This window comes from Coregonus lavaretus, assembly GCF_964263955.1.
Source record: "Coregonus lavaretus genome assembly, chromosome: 38".
Taxonomy (NCBI): Eukaryota; Metazoa; Chordata; class Actinopteri; order Salmoniformes; family Salmonidae; genus Coregonus; species Coregonus lavaretus.
This window is the reverse complement of record NC_140025.1, coordinates 8036414-8048100: the sequence shown is the minus strand read 5'-3', so window position 1 is coordinate 8048100 and position 11687 is coordinate 8036414.

The window sequence follows — 11687 nt, the reverse complement described above, 5'->3', positions numbered from 1 at the left end:
TGTAAGTAGCCTTCGTCATTCCTCGGAGGTGGAACCTAAAAGTGCATTTTCTCTCTAGGACAGGATATTACTTTGAAATAGTGGCGGCAACTTCCTCTGGGGGGTCCTTTAAAATGATTTCAATTTCAATAGAAAAGTACAGACAATGATTAGATAAAAATAACGCCCTTCCTTCTTTCTAATCGCATCATCAAATATATTAATACATGTTCACATGTAAAAAAGGATAGTTTAAAAATGACAAATACACGATATCCTATGGAGAACTAGCAACATTGCTAACGCTTAGCTCTGGATGAGTAAACAAGTCCCAGATAAATAATAATAATATGCCATTTAGTAGACGCTTTTATCTAAAGCGACTTACAGTCATGTGCGCATACATTTTTACGTATGGGTGGTCCCGGGGATCCAACCCACTACCCTGGCGTTACAAGCGCCATGCTCTACCAATTGAGCTACAGAGGACCAGATCTCAGAACTGTTTTGTGCTGTCTCCCTCTTTCATGACTTCACCTTTCTAATTGTTCATTTTATCTGACATATCTCACATGTGAGGGATCACCTAAAGAGCAACTCTATATGAATAACATATTTTTTCCTGCAATTCGTATGATATGTTAGGAATTCCGATTCGTACAATATGTTACACATTTGTAAGTGCTTAAGATCCCGTTCAATCTCTTTAAATGATTTAATCACTTTCTACCTAGTTTTAGTCGTTTAAGTTCAGACTGGAGTATTTTTTCATCAAAACCAAAAATCAATCATATTTGTTTTTACTCAGACACCTGCAATCCATTCAAAAACCTCCAACAACGCAAAGTTGGGTCGCCACCCACTAGTTGAGAATCGCTGACCAAAAGGGCTACTGAGAAAGGGCACTGAATATCAACACATAAAATTGTAGTCACAAAGCCAGTGTAGGCCTATGGTTTTCTAATCTCTTTTTTCTATAGTTTCATTACTCTTCAAAAGTCACTATAGTGGATATTGTGTGTGACCGTAGGACTATCCTGTATGCACTTTTCAGGAATACTTCAAAGGTTTGGACTGCAATGAGCAATTTAGTCTTGTTGATAGGACAGACTACTAATTCAGATTCATCCAAAGATCAATGAAGAATGAATGCTATCTGAATTCATGTTCATTCCACTGTCAAATTCTTCTTCTAAACTGGAAGAATTCCTAATCATTTCAACCTCACAAAGTGCTTTCCCCTCTCTGTCTCTCTCTCTCTCACTCTCTCTGTTCTTTCTATTCTTAATACCAGGTTCAGATATCAGTTCGGGGAAAGGATGACTTGTCTGAAATATCAGCATAACTTTTGTTGGACAGGGTCGATAAGAGTGAACCCTTTTGCTGAGTAGGGAAAGCTGCTTTCTTTCTCCCTATTGTTCAGGGAGGTTAAAGAAAATAATGAGAGGTGACACGGGTCCACCAGGGGAGACGGAGGCGAAAACCAAGGGGTCGACTTTGCTTTTGTTTTTGTCTCTTTTTGTCCTTGAAACAGCGTTTTTAATGGTCAAAGTATTAACCTCCTAAAGAGACACCTATGTCTTTTGTTTGGCCATTGAGAAGCCAAACGACATGATTGTGCTGACATTGCAACACAACAGTGTTCATTTTTGGCAACAAACATAATGACTCAAATATTAGTCAAACAACTATTTTTCAGTGGCAATTGACGAGACTATAACTGACTAAACAGGCCCAGAAAAAACTATAACTAAACTAAAATGATTTTTCATTTCAGTTGACTAAAATGAGATGAGACGAAATTATCTCTGTGACTGCGCAGTTCTGTTCAGCAGTGGGAAGGATGCCACACCCGGCACACACAGCCTACATCAGCTGGTGAGCTGCGGGGGAGCAAGCGATGAGTGTGGGCAGACAGGCAGACACGCTCCGCTCCGCCTCCGATTATACACATCGTGCAGGCAAATATTTTGCTTCCTCGTAGCTAACCCGTCACCACCAGCCTTCTAGTTAGTTACCATTTGCCTGGTTAAGAAACACAAGCTGCCTTATGAAATTAAAAACAATAGCAGAATTGAGTGTTAATAGTAAAACAACAGTCTAGCTGTTTTTCTCTCCCTTGAGTATAGAAAAGTAGGCCGTCTTTGAATTTGTAGTCTCGCTCAACCCTCCCACTTTCCCCACTACATTTCACAGCCAGGTTCTGTAGCCAACGTAGCCAAGTCTTCCTCTTTTCCTCAGAGAAGACAGCATTGGCAAGCCGCATTTTACATTCATAAAGCATTTCGCTGGCCGTGCTAAAACTAGGCTACTTGTGGACCAGACCATTAACCATTTGTTTAGGCCACATCTTGTTCAGTCGTTTTACCTCATTAGCTATCTATAGCTAACAACCTGGGGTGTGTTCAGCATGACGCAATGTTTTGGAACGTTCAGATAGAAATATCAGATCAAATCAAATGTGTTGGTCACATACACATGGTTAGCAGATGTTATTGCGAGTGTTGCGAAATGCTTGTGCTTCTAGTTCCGACAGTGCAGCAATATCTACCAAGTAATATCTAACAGTTCCATAACAAATACCTAATAGCAGCCTCTCTGTGCTAGTGATGGCTGTTTAACAGTCTGATGGCCTTGAGATAGAAGCTGTTTTTCAGTCTCTCGGTCCCAGCTTTGATGCATCTGTACTGACCTCGCCTTCTGGATGATAGCGGGGTGGACAGGCAGTGGCTCGGGTGGTAGTTGTCCTTGATTATCTTTTTGGTCTTCCTGTGACATCGGGTGTTGTAGGTGTCTTGGAGGGCAGGTGGTTTCCCCCGGGGATGCGTTGTGCAGACCGCACCACCCTCTGGAGAGCCCTGCGGTTGTGGGCGGTGCAGTTGCCGTACCAGGTGGTGATACAGCCCGACAGGATGCTCTCAATTGTGCATCTGTACAAGTTTGTGAGGGTTTTAGATGACAGGCCAAATTTCTTCAGCCTCCTGAGGTTGAAGAGACGCTGTTGCGCCTTCTTCACCCACACTGTCTGTGTGGGTAGACCATTTCAGTTTTTCAGTGATATGTACGCCCAGGAACTTAAAACTTTCCACCTTCTCCATTGCTGTCCCATCTATGTGGATAGGGGGGTATTCCCTCTGCTGTTTCCTGAAGTCCACAATCATCTCCTTTGTTTTGTTGATGTTGAGTGAGAGGTTATTTTCCTGACACCACACTCCGAGAGCCCTCACCTCCTCCCTGTAGACTGTCCCATCGTTGTTGGTAATCAAGCCTACTACTGTTGTGTCGTCTGCAAACTTGATGATTGAGTTGGAGGCGTGCATGACTATGCAGTCATGGGTGAACAGGGAGTACAGGAGGGTGCTGAGCACACACCCTTGTGGGGCCCCAGTGTTGAGGATCAGCGAAGTGGAGATGTTGTTTCCTACCTTCACCACCTGGGGGCGGCCCGTCAGGAAGACAGGGCAGGGTTGAGACCCAGGGCCTCAAGCTTAATGATGAGCTTGGAGGGTACTATGGTGTTGAATGCTGAGCAATAGTCAATGAACAGCATTCTTACATAGGTATTCCTCTTGTCCAGATGGGATAGGGCAGTGTGATGGCGAATGCATCGTCTGTGGACCTATTGCGGCGGTAAGCAAATTGAAGTGGGTCTAGGGTGACAGGTAAGGTGGAGGTGATTTGATCCTTGACTAGTCTCTCAAAGCACTTCATGATGACAGAAGTGAGTGCTACGGGGCGATGGTCATTTAGTTCAGTTACCTTTGCATTCTTGGGTACAGGAACAATGGTGGCCATCTTGAAGCATGTGGGGACAGCAGACAGGGATACGGAGAGATTGAATATGTTCTGAGGACGCGGCTAGGAATGCCGTCTGGGCCGGCAGCCTTGCGAGGGATAACACATTTGTCTTACTCACGTCGGCCACGGAGAAGGAGAGCCCACAGTCCTTGGTAGCTGGCCGCGTCGGTGGCACTGTGTTATCCTTAAAGCGGACAAAGAACTTGTTTAGCTTGTCTGGCAGCAAGACGTCGGTGTCCCCGACGTGGCTGGTTTTCCTATTGTAGTCCATGATTGTCTGTAAACCCTGCCACATACGTCTCGTGTCTGAGCCGTTGAATTGCGACTCCACTTTGTCTCGATATTGACGTTTTGCCTGTTTGAAATATAGAACAATGCTATGTAGAACAAAAATGCCTGACATGTTGAATAAGGAATAAGGTTGGCTCTAGTCATGGCATTTCTATCTGCAATGTTCAAGAACATTTTCAACTGAACGTGGCCTTGGTAACATTACCAGTAGCCTATATGCAAATATTTGGTGGCACAGAAAGAAAGGAAAAGCAAACAATTGATTGACTAAATTCCTCTTGCCACTACACTATATCTTCATTTTGAGTTAATGTAGTGTTTCCCAAACTTGGTCCTAGGGACCCAAGGGGTGCACGTTTATTTTTTTTTTGCCTTAGCACTACACAGCTGATTCAAATAATCAACTAATCATCAAGCTTCGATCATTTGAATCATTTGAATCATTTGAAAAACCAAAATGTGCACCCCTTGGGGTCCCGAGGACCGAGTTTAGGAAACGCTGAGTTAATGTGAACCTAGTGACTCAGACTTGAGCACTTGGACCAGGACTCGAGCACTGGGACTCTGACTTTAGTCATAGAGACTTGTGACTCGACTCGTGACTCGACCATTGATGACTCAGACTTGGAATCAGAATTGAGCACAGGGGACTTGGGACTCGATTCAGACTTGAGGTTTAGTGACTTGACTACATCACTGGGTGAAACAGTCATTAGCTCCCGTTTTACTTTTGGATACCAATGTGGCTGCAGCATCTGTGGAACGTTGATAACAATGGCAGTGACGCGACCGAGTGATGGAGGTGCAACCCATATTACTTTGCCAATACTTTGCGGCACCATCTGGTGATTGTGCTACCCTCTCTCTCTCTCTCTGCGCTTGTGTGTGTCTGTTTTGTATGTAATGTGCAATATCTACTGTATGTAGGCTGAATTAGGAATTTATATGGCCAGAACATTCTTATATTCTATATGTTTGTCATATTTCTGCTGTTGGGAAGAGAATAGGTTGTTATGCAGAAAGATATGTTGGTAGGACAAGGCTATGAATGGTGCACATGGAAGTCAGTGATGTATGTTTACTATAGGTTAATGAGGCAATACAAATGTGATGTGACTAAAATGTGACTAAAATGAAAGGGCATTTAGTTGACTAAAATGGCCCATTGTTTTTGTCATTTTGACAATAACTAGACTAAATCATTATTCAAATGACAAAAATGTGACTAAGACTTAATTATATTTTAGCCAAAAGGACTAAGACTAGATTAAATCTAATAGTGCCAGAAATGTATGCTGCAACACAATTTCCACCTAATATGTCACTTATGAATGAGACAACATCAAATATGCATGTCACATATTAACAAATTGTGAAGATTTGACATATAATAATAATAATAATATATTCCACTTAGCATACGCTTTTATGGCAACACATAATGGTATTCATGGTATTTGACTAGTACATTATTTTCTCATTTCATGTCCAAATCATAAATTTAGGGCTGAATTTAATCCGTATCGCAGAAGTATAGCGGAAGATCCACGTTATTGCTCGATTGAAATTTTAAGGCAATGTTCCCGCGTTCACGGAGACTGCATTCACGGTAAACGCTGCATATGTCAGCTCAATCAGAAAATGTGCTTAAAATTTTTATGCGGATCCTCCGCGTCAATTTTAGACACTTTGGTAAGATTTGGACATGAAACATGAAAAATGCTTATATTGGGGATAGAGACTGTCATTGGATTTGTGCCACAGTAAACCAATGTCATTTTGTAATTTGGTTGAACTATCCCTTTAAGAGATTGAGTTGGAATTTGACAATGACGAAGATTAGCAACAGTTGGACAACTCCTCTCATTTTCTATACATTCCGTCTTTTGGCTTCATCTGTTGTGTAAACCTGCATATTAACTCGTTTTCATCATAAATCATCATATCCCATCCAGACCAGCCCCATTTCAGGTACTTTGATTGTTTGATTGAGCTTGGAGGTGCCAGGTTTGCACTTTTGGCACACTTTATTGGTCCCATTGCACTAGGCAAGCTCTATCAAGTGCAGCTAATGAATTGGGGTGGAAAACAAATACTATTTGAACCCAGGTCTGGACCCACCCCTAAATGAAATATGTACTTAAGTATTCTGAAGGGTTACATTAGGTTGCTGAATCTAGTCAGTGTACCCATCCTCACCACATTAGGGTGTCCTCTCTATCCCCTTTCACCCTTTATCAGGACATAAGCAAGGCTCTCCCTGACAGGCTCATTTAAGGCAGGCGGTTGGCCAGGCATTGCTCTCTCCTATGCTGGTTGGCGTGAGAAAGGGCTAAATAAAGGGAAGGCATTTTATCTACGTTCTCATGACCAGCAATATAGAGAAGCGATATGAGAGGTGTCAGGAGTCAGATAGGTGCTGATGACAAGCGCTAGAGGCCTGGTCACACTTTCCACTTACAGTTACAAACCCCATCCCCCTAAAGAGAGGGGGAAAGGGAGGGAGGGAGAGAGAGAAACAGGGAAAGAGAGAGAGCGAAAGGATTATCACCTAAACCTAATGATTATCACCTAAAGCATTCTGGGGTTAAAAACATCACGTTTTGGCCGCCAACCGACTTCATCAGAAGGAGGAACCTCGATTTTTCCCGTTTGCTTCAACTGGAGCCCCCTACAGGTTGTCTCACAGGTCAAAAGCCCCCTATTGCTGGCACAGGTTACTGCATTATCTCATGCTCCTTAACAGGTCTGTGATTGGTCTAACCCAAAGCGGGTTGAGTGGCCAACCGAACTAGGACATGAGAAGATTGAGAAACCGTAAAGAGCAAAGATTGAGAAACCGTAAAGAGCAAAGATTGAGAAACTGTAAACAGCTTCCTGATACAGGCCTATTCATGCAGATTAAAGGGGCAGTTCACTCCAAAAATCTAACCTTGTAAGTTGTTTTCAGACCTTAAACGTGTTCTAATGTAGAGATGAATCAATGTCGTATGCCATCGAATGTGTAGATACAGCTACATGTATATGCTTTCAATTCCAAATAAAAGGAAAATGATAAGCACATACTAAAATCTGGAAATGATATGCCGCTTATCTATTCCATTCCACAGATGGCCTGGGACAGATACTTATCTGACCAACTTTGATTTTGGAATGTACTTTCCCTTTAACATGCTTGTCAACATTTAAGCAGGAAAACAACAATTTTGTTATTGAAAATGTAAAGTAGTGTAACTTCCCCCCAGATTTGTGTGGACACTAGTGCCAGGACCTAGCTCCAGACTAAACAATCACCTAGCAGGAATACTAATGATACCAAGAAAACCGGCTAAATGTGTGCCCTCTCGGACAGATGTTTTGTCACAAGTCTGAACATCACAAAGCTGTTCTTTCTGATTTGAGGTTGGAGAAGAAGGCGTAAATAAAGGCCTAGCACCCACAGGAGACAAGCACTCTCTCTGTGTGGTTACGATTGAGCTCCTCTGGCCATGCTGATTGGTCTACAATGACTGACATGACAGTTGATGCTTTTAGACCAACCATGTGCTTGCCTGAAAATTCTCCATGGTCCTTTGTGAAAGGCACATTTGTTTTTGTAGAAGGAATAATTGTTGTCGAATCACGCCAAAGCTGTAGGCGATCAGTTTAATTTGAACGGTTGGAATACTGCAGCTGTCCATATCAATGCCAGAATGCAGCCTACATTCAGATTGTTTAAAATATCACGGTACACTCTTAGAAAAAAGGGTTCCAAAAGGGATCTTCAGCTTTTTTGTGAAAAGGGTTCTACCTGGAACCCAAAAGGGTTCTACAAGGAACCAAAAGGGGTTCTCCAAAGGGTTCTCCTATGGGACAGCCAAATAACCCTTTTAGGTTCTAGATAACACCTATTTTTCTAAGAGTGAAGGGGAGACCACGGCCGTCAATGGTTTCACTGGTGTACATGTAAGTACAGAATTATAAGGCTTGTATGATCATGTGTTTTCAATGTTGTCTTGGTGTTAACATTCAACAGCTTACAGGCCATTTCTATAGTTAGCACTGTACACTCTTAGAAAAAAAGGTGCTATCTAGAACCTAAAAGGGTTCTTTGGCTGTCCCCATAGGAGAACCCTTTGAAGAACCCTTTTGGGTTCCATGTAAAACCCTTTCCACAGAGGGTTCTACATGGAATCAAAAAGGGTTCTACCTCGAACCAAAAAGGGTTATCCTTTTGGAACCCTTTTTTCTAAGAGTGTACTTGCTTATAGTCATAAGGCTGTAATGGTATTGCAAACATGCCTTGAAAAACAATCAGTAAATCCCTGGAAGTCATGGAAAATCAAGTTGTAATTTGTTTACTTGAAAATAGATTGCATGTGCCCCTCTCTTTCTCTCAGTCTGTGTGTATGTATGTTTGTGTGTGTGTGTGTGTGTGCGTGCGTGTGTGCGTGTGTGTGGGTCTACATGTATGGTTTAGAGGGAGCAGAGACAAAATAGGAGTTAGCGGCCAATGTAGAATTGCCATTGTGTTCTAATACAATCTGACTTCCCCTCCTGACCTGAGATATTCCTCTCTTTAGAATAGAGTACCAGGCAGGCAAACAACGGGCATTGTGGGCTGAGAGAGAGAGAGGAAGGCGGAGGAGGAGAGGAGGAAGGGAGGAGGCTGTTGGAGGGCTGCAGGGTACTGCGTAAGGTTGGAGGACAGGCCACAAGTGATGCCTGGTATTTCTTCCACTGCCCCCATGCTTAAGGCTGCATTTCTGTCCGTGGTCCGTCTGGCAGTCTCCTACATTACAGACAGCTGCCCCTGCTCATCAGCCTGAGGTCTGTGCTCTCATCCACTCCGTCCGTCTGTCCGTCCGTCCTGGAAGTCTGCATCACCAGTCCCTCGACCCTGATCTCTGCCAAGGAATGAAAAAAAGGGAACGAGAGGGAAATAGTAATTATAGTTGAGGAAAACATTTCAGTTTTCTTAAAGTTTAAAGATTCTGTTTTCTTCCTCTGATCATTGACAGAGAGTGGATTTGTTCCCTCAGCACATAAGCCAACTGGTGAGAGAGACTACATTTTCTGCCCCAGAGGAGAGAGATAAACAGCTTTCTGTTTGGACTCTAGAGGAGTGACTCGACATTGGGGGACAAACCCAGTCACCTTTAGCCAGGACACTGAAAGAGACTACGTTTGCTGCTTTACCCTGAGAGACACAACCTTCTGTGTCAAGACAAGACAAGACAAGACAAGCAGTCTTCTGTCTGAACAGAGACACACAGCCTAGAAAGAGAGACCAAGACCTCTGGATTTCACCCTCTCAGGGACCTTTCTGCATTCTCATTTTTAACAGAAAAGGCACCAGCCTGGTCTAAGCAGCTGCCTCTCAGGTAGAGTAACTGTGTGTGTGTGTGTGTGTGTGTGTGTGTGTGTGTGTGTGTGTGTGTGTGTCAGTGGTGGAAAAAGTACCCTATTGTCATACTTGAGTAAAAGTAAAGATACCTTGATAGAAAATGACTCAAGTAAAAGTGAAAGTCACCCAGTAAAATACTACTTGAGTAAAAGTCTAAAAGTATTGTTTTTTAAATATAGTTAAGTATCAAAAGTAAATGTAATTGCTCAAATATACTTATGTATCAAAAGTAAAAGTAAAAGTAAAAATCATTTAAAATTCCTTATATTAAGCAAACCAGAGGGCACCATTTTCTTGTTTTTGTAATTTACGGATAGCCAGCGGCACACTCCAACACTTAGACATAATTTACAAATGAAGCGTTTGTGTTTAGTGAGTCCACTAGATCAGAGGCAGTAGGGACGACCAGGGATGTTCTCTTGATAAGTGTGTGAATTGGACCATTTTCCTGTCCTGCTAAGAATTCCAAATGTAACGAGTACTTTTGAGTGTCACGGAAACTGTATGGAGTAAAAAGTACATTCTTTTCTTTAGGAATGTAGTGAAGTAAAAGTAAAAGTTGTCAAAAATATAAATAGTAAAGTACAGACACCAAAATAAACTACTTAAGTAGTACTTTAAAGTATTTTACACCACTTGTGCGTTAACACGTGTGTGGATGCATGTGTGTATGCATACCCTGGACAATGCATATAGCAGTTTCTAAGCCAGCATAGATCTATAGCATCTGCTGTGGTGTTGAAGGAGTAAGAAATTGTTATGTTAGTACTGAAATAATATCAGACCTGTCAGATGAATTTGAGATCTAAAGTTGACTCTTTTATAGCCCAAGGAGATTGTAGCAAAAACATATAAAAGCAATGTATAGTTAACTGCTCTGGCGTTGCCTCCAAAGACAAAACCCTCCTTGTCTTTTGGACTTTTTGTTTGTGCTGCTGGTGATCAGGGTGGCAGCACCGAGCAGATAGGATGATAAACCAGAGAGCACATGCAAGATAAGTGCCGTGAAATCGAGCCGAAAATAAAACAAACATGACATAGGAAGGAAAAGAGCAGCGAGCCAAACAATATAGAGAGCAGAAGAAAGTCAAAATAGGGAAGTCATACTTTCTCAGAGCTTGGACTATTGTTATTAATGATGGGTGGACCCTTATCCTGATGGAATCCCTTGATAATACATTGTCCTGTGACCTTGAGGCAAAATGTGGCCAACAGTATTCAATGAGCTTCGAGTGACATTAAATAATGGTGTTGGAGCTTAAAGGAAATGATGTCAGACTAACTCTGAGACAGCCATAGTTAGATTTTTTTTAGTCCTTTTTTAGCAGACGCTCTTATCCAGAGCGACTTACAGTCAGTGAGTGCATAAATTTTCATACTGGCCCCCCGTGGGAATCAAACTCACAACCCTGGCGTTGCAAACGCCATGCTCTACCAACTGAGCTACACGGGACCTTATGGTGCTGATGCCTTTACACACACTATATATACATTTCTCATTAACCTTTTGTAGAAGCAGTTGACTTTAGACACTTAAATAAGTAGCTTGATAAATAATTCAGCTTTGAATGATTAGTGGCAATTATTCAGTCAATGCTATTTCTACAAATTGTTTAAAGATATAGGGCTATGCTCAGTGAAATTGAAAAATGGTCTTAAGCGGTCTCTTAAAAGTAACCAAGTAAAAGGGACTGAACGATTCAGGAGGAGTCCAATAAACTCATTGGTCAGACAAAAAGTAAAGTAAAGTGTGGAATTGCGAATAGACTACAATGATAGGCTAAAGATGACAGCAACAAAAGGTCCAAACGTCCAAACCCTTTAGTCTGTAGCTCCCAGGTATATAACTGGGAGTAAATGGTGTGTGTGTCTACCAAGACATAACATAACCAAGTCATGGCTGGTTTACTCTACCATTACAGTACCTCTACGGAAAGCTATCATTCAGGTACCAGACTTTAGTAAACCCTGCTGGAGAGATAGTTCACCTTTTTGAAGTTGTGTCTTATTTTTCGACTTTCAAATGTGAACTATCCCTGATGGGAATAGTTTTAAGATGTGACCAACTGGTCTGTATGAAGATAGGGTATGGTAATAATAACTTATTTATGAGCAGTGTGGGAAGGCAAAGGCCCCAGTGGACTGTCTCCCCTATTTCAAATTAGTCCGGGGGCTAAGAGTCAAGTCTGCTAGGAAAGAGTGAGTCAAATTAATCTATTTTGCTGTGACTGAC